A 6,015-nucleotide genomic window follows, 5' to 3' on the forward strand; every position below is an offset into this window, starting at 1 on the left:
ACATTATTTGCATTATTTTTATAACATTTAAAAATAAAGCAAGCGTGCAACTACTTTGGTCGCACATGCGTGACTAAACATTTTCATTGGTCGCACCGGTGCGCCTGATAGTCAACAGGTCAGGTTAAGAAAATCTAGCCTTTAAAAGTGTTTTTAACAAACACCAACTGGGTGTGTAGACAGTTGCCTTTGCGTAGATTTCTTTCTGCACACAATCATTTACACAATTTGTTAAGAAATTAAGATAAAATGTATGATTGGATGCATTTCACTTATGCCCTGGTGCACCTAAATGAAAAAGGCGCACCAGTGTAAATAGTCTGGAGTGAGATACTGTTGGGACAGAGAACTTGTTTCTGTTGTGACCTGATGTCGATGCCTTCATTCATTTGTTTTGTCTTCGTTTGTCGTTTACTCGATCAGAACTATCGCAATGCTGGGAATCTGACACATTTTCTTTGGGAAACTGCAGTTATATAATCTAATCCAATTTCCTTGGGCTTTTAGTTTTGTTTATGTTTTTTTTATTCTTGTGTAAATCTTATAATTGCTGTGTCGGTAACTGACTCTCACGTTTCAGTTTAAGTTGGCTTGCTAATATTTCAGTTATTTGTGGCTTACTCCACCAAAACAAACCACACAGATAACTGGGCTGAATTTTTCCATCAGTCAGCTGCTGTCTATGAAGTCTCAGTGTATTCAGTGCTCAGTTATGGCAGATAGTTCGTAAGTTTTGCCTGAATTGAATTTAGTTCCTTTGCACTCTCACTTAGACGTTCATGACCTCACTCAATGATGCTGATTCACCGCACTTAAAACCTGAGGCCGCAACTGTACTTCTAGCAACAACAAAATATTCATCACTTACGTACATTATTTTCAAGTTTTTCTCTCTTGTGTTGCTAAACTTAGATGTCTCAGCCAGACAGTCTGCAAAGCCCTTCCATGGTTTTTTTTTATCTGGCAGAAGAAAGAATTTGTCTCATGATGTGCTTATTTTGTCTTCCTGTCAAATCTCTTTTTTTACATGAATCTATTTTCGGTCTCTTTTTCTTTTATAGTCGTGATTAGCTCACCGGATTCCCATTAAATATAATTAAACTAAATCAAATTAGAAACGTTCAACCCAAAGGCTTTTCGGTCACAGTTGGATAAACTGAAGACGCTGAACAAATCACCCTCTATACATACAGTAACACAGTCCGTGAGCGGCATGTTAACACAGTGTGACACAGTGTGACTGTCGGATAGTCCAATGATGTCATTGTTCCCTAGTTCACCTGGAGCAATGAGGCTGTTAGAGCTTTTCATGTGATCCAGTAAAGCGAGTCTTTCATATCAGAGCCTCAGAAGGAGCTGTGTGTGAGGCTCAGAGGCTGCCTGATTCAACCCCACTGTTTCCACCACTGTTGCACAGATATTCATTACTGTGTAATGAATGAATATGACAGTAACCTCACATTTACCCCAAATAAGTTTATGCCTCGGCGCTGGTGGTACCCTTGGCTGGAACCATTATGATTTCAGGCTGTCTTTCGGTCCAATTCTTGTGAACATCAAATCTCAAGAACGCCTTGAGGTAATTTCTTCAAATTTGGCACAAACATCCACTTCGGCTCAAGGATGAAGTGGTTAGACCTTGGTTGCCAAATGTCAAAGGTCAAGGTCACTGTGACCTCACAAAAAAAAAGTTTTTGGCCATTACTCCAAAATTCATTTTATAATTATGTCAAAATTTTACACAAATGTGTAATAGGATAAAATGGTGAAGTGATGACATTTTATTTCCAAAAGGTCAAAGGTCAACTTCAATGTGACATCATAATGTTAAGCAAAAAATTATCTGGCTATTTTTCAATGCCACAGCTAAGGAATAGCAACTTGACTGGTATGTGGAGACTTTCCTGATGACGTAACATACTTTGAACATTGAAAAAAAAACTGACTGAACTACACACGTGAATGAAATTTGAAATAATGAGCGGTACATTTTGGAAGTAATTTTTGAAGATGTTTTTTAAAGCAAAGTGTCATTAACTTCAAGGGACAATATGCACATTGTTTTAAAAGGCATCGATGGGACTATATCTCATTGTGGGATGTCTGTGGGTTGTCCAGTAGGACAGTTTGGGATATCATCTCACACTGTTTACCCAAATAACTCGTATTTCTTCAAATTTGGCATAAAGGTCCACTTGGAGTTAAGGATGAACTTTGGATTTTGGTGGTCAAAGGTCACTGTTTTTGGGTGTAACTCGAGAATTAATGTGCTAATTTTGACAACAAGTGATGACATTTTATATCCGAAAGGTCAGTGAAGGTCAGCTTCAGTGTGACATCATAACATTCTGCGAAAACACTTTGCCGCCCATTACTCATAACCATAACTCAGGAGCAGAAGGGAGATTGTGATCAAATTTCACATTTGGTCAGACACTAAAGTATGGGAAGCATTGACATTTTTATCAGGTTTTTTAGCCAATCGTGGGAACACATACAAGGAATTGTACTGTTTTTTTGTTTTTTATTAACTTACACACTAATAGACATAGAGCAGTACTCCAACTCCAAGTTTGCTGGTTTTGCTGATATTGGGCTTTAGGTTGTTGTTGTTGTACCATGTGATGAAGCTCTCTATCAGTCCTCTGTACTCTTCTGTAAAAATAGTCTCAAAGAGAAGACAACATGTTTCTCACTGGAAATGATTCACTGAAACTTCCATTTTGCCAAGACCTTACACTCAATACCTTTTATATAAATCCTTCAGAGGCTTCACTACATAGGCTTTACTATATGAGACTAGACAGACATGGATGTAAAGTGCAACTTGACTCTCAAAACAACGAGGCAGTAATTCCAGTTTTTACTGACACTAATATATTCCTGTCAAAGGTAAGTGAGATATGGCTTTTCCAAGCAGCCTTATTATTACACATATGTATCTTTTCCGTGTAAGTCTATAACAACACATATGTCACACATTTTTAGAGATGTTCCATGTTTTATTAACTTCAGGAGCAACAGCAGGCTGTTAAGAGCAGAATTTGACCCATTGACTTCTCAGCTGTTCAAATCAAAGTATCATAAATCTGCAATTACATTTTTGGGATATTTTGTTTTTTTTCTCAAACTAGACTGCCATGTATGGAAGCCGAGAGCAGCCGTGCCTTCTTTTGTTTATGTCGTTATGTTGAGATCATGAGTTAATTATTCTTGAGATCACAAATCTGGTTTACCAGTGATAACTGGTTAATATATCTTATTTAGAGAAAACAAAATGCCCCTTTCTCGAGATAACAAGATCATTTAATATGAGAACACAACAAGATTCATTGTAGAACATGATATACACACATTATCAACTTGTTATGAACTTTTGAAACTTGGCACAAGTGACGAGAGGTGGCGCAACAGTCGGCTTTCATCGCTGTTAGTTCCTTTGATGTCAGTTTGGTGTGTCAGGGCCCTTACTGTACATACAGTGGGCAACATACAGCAGATGTGTTCATTTCCAGTATATAGTCATACGAATTCTTGTTGGCATAAGGGAACTGTAAAAGAAGCTACCCACACTGGTGGGCCTTTGAATGGTATAATAAAGTATGAATATTAAACAAAAGTAAGATTGAAGTACAATCTGATGCGTTGATCGTTGGTAGATCTTATTCACAAGGCAGCCATTTTCCTACCTCGAATGCTGAGGTGATGTAATGCTGCTGTGTTCCAGGTTGCAAGTCGTATAAATTTAAGTAATCTCAATCTCAGACAAATTTCTCCAAGATAGGTGTGTATATTTCTGAATTCATTTACGCCTTTCCTAATCGTTTCTCATTAAACCAGTATCGTATCAAACAGTAACGTTTACTAGAATGTGGTGGAATGCTAACATCAGCTGTTGTTTTACCAAAAATACGGTCCAGTGTCCCTCCTGATGAAACTATCCATTGTCTTTAGAGTTGCTAATCAATCAGGAAAGAGTGCAATGGCAACAATTTGTCAGATTGCCTGTGTTTGTATGACTTGCGCGCTAGAACACAGCAGTACAACCTTTGAGCTTCACACCCTGAGTATGATGTGTGAGGAAAAAGGCCACTGTGAATATGGTCTATTGGTCCTTGATCGTACATTTTAGCTTAAATCAGTCGCTGCAGTTGGCAAGACACCATCTGTGCATGCAGGCACGGCACTCATGATCTCTGTTAATATTATAATTGTGTTGTGAAAAAATTGCAAGCGTGGCCATTCTGGGCCTCCATGGACACGCCCTTGTGCACAGTGAAAAAGATTGTTTCTCCTGTTCACACTGGCCACTAAGAGGCCATTTCAGTATAAGTGAAGGAGCGCACATGTATAGCACTCGTTCTGTGCAAAAATGAATAGCCAAAGTTAATATGAGCCTTCAACAGTATGAAGAGTTTGACAACTCTTCCAAAGTTGTCAAACGGCACAAGAAGCAAATGTTGTTGTTGAAACAGAGAGAGCGACTTCTGTACCAAAAGCTCCGTTCAGATTGCACTTTTTCAGACCGCTGAAGCTTCACATTAGCTTCAGACAGTTTTTCACAAAACAAAGACCTGATTTTCATATTTAAAGCCACAAAGAAAAACACGATCAAACATTGAATGTCATTAAATGTTTCTGAAGCATCAGTGGCTTCTCAAAAAAGGATGTTAACAGGAGTAAGGAGCAAAATGTCATTTTTGAACATGAATGGGACATTTTGAGTCACGGTGAAGACTGGAATCAGAATTGATCATTTGGAGGCGGTGAGGTCAAATGGAAGTCAGCAGTTATTTTTAACACTTTTCCTTTTCTTTGTTTAACTCCATGTCCATATATCTACTGTATTTTTACAAGATCTATGTAGGTGTGTGTAGATATATGCGTCTATAGAATACAATAGAATTGAATAGATAATCTTTATTGTATGTCCCAATAGTGACAGAAATTATCCTTTGACAAGGCTCAACAATACAGATGAGTCACATTTAAAACACATTTAAAACATTTATTTGTAAGTGTGACATACATATTTGTATGTATGTGTTGGCATTTGTATGGAGTTATTATATTTATTTTAATACAATAATATGTATTTGTCTAATTTAACTTCTTTAACTAATACACTACTTGATTTTATAAGAAGTTTAAGACTACAACAGGAATACTTTTTTTTGTTTCTCTGTTTGTCTTGTTTTTGTTTGTTTATGTTGTTTTTGTTTCTCTGACGTATGTTTTTTTGTTTTGTTTCTCTGTTTGTCTTATGTTTTTGTTTTGTTTGTCTCTGTACGTTTTTTCTTCCTTTTCTTCTTTCCTAAAATGTACTGTTTTCAGTTTCTGTGGATGCCCTTAGAATAAAAAAGACTGGATTTTGTGTCCCATCACTTACATTAAAATTGCTTTATTGCCTCTCTCTGCATCCAGTTTGAGCAGGGGTAACGTCTATATAATAATAACAAAGTGCTTCACAGAAAATAAATACTATCCGCTCCTTTGAGAGAGCCGCAGCCCAGCTGACGTCTGTGTGAGAGGAGGAGTCGCCTGAAGTCCTCCAGAATCAGGCATCACTTTGAGAAATGTTCAAGCAAGTCAGTCTCCCCAACTCTCTCTGTCGTGTTCACTGTCACCATGTTGGTAAGAACCGATACAGGGAGGATGTCTGCAGCTTGAGAGGCGCGTGAGAATGGAAAACCATGAGGTGTAAACCCTGTTTTGATGGAGAAGGACATTTTATGGATCTCCATGCGGGACAAGTTGCATCCATAGGACAGAAAAGGCGAGGAGACGCGCCAACTCTCCGGACTGCCGCGGTGCGTTAATGTGACTGTTCCCCCAGCAGAAGTTTAACATCTGAACTATAAAGTAATAACAGCTCATGAAAGTGTTGTCAGATGTGTAACAGTCTTTGGATTTGTTGATGGGTTGAATGTTGAACTTCTCGGGCGACTCGCTTGATTTTTCATTTTGTCGTTTTTTATCATCCATCACATAACAAAAAGTAAAAGAAAATCAGAC

The sequence above is a fragment of the Pagrus major genome, chromosome 4 (genome assembly GCF_040436345.1).
Source record: "Pagrus major chromosome 4, Pma_NU_1.0".
In the NCBI taxonomy this organism is placed as follows: Eukaryota; Metazoa; Chordata; class Actinopteri; order Spariformes; family Sparidae; genus Pagrus; species Pagrus major.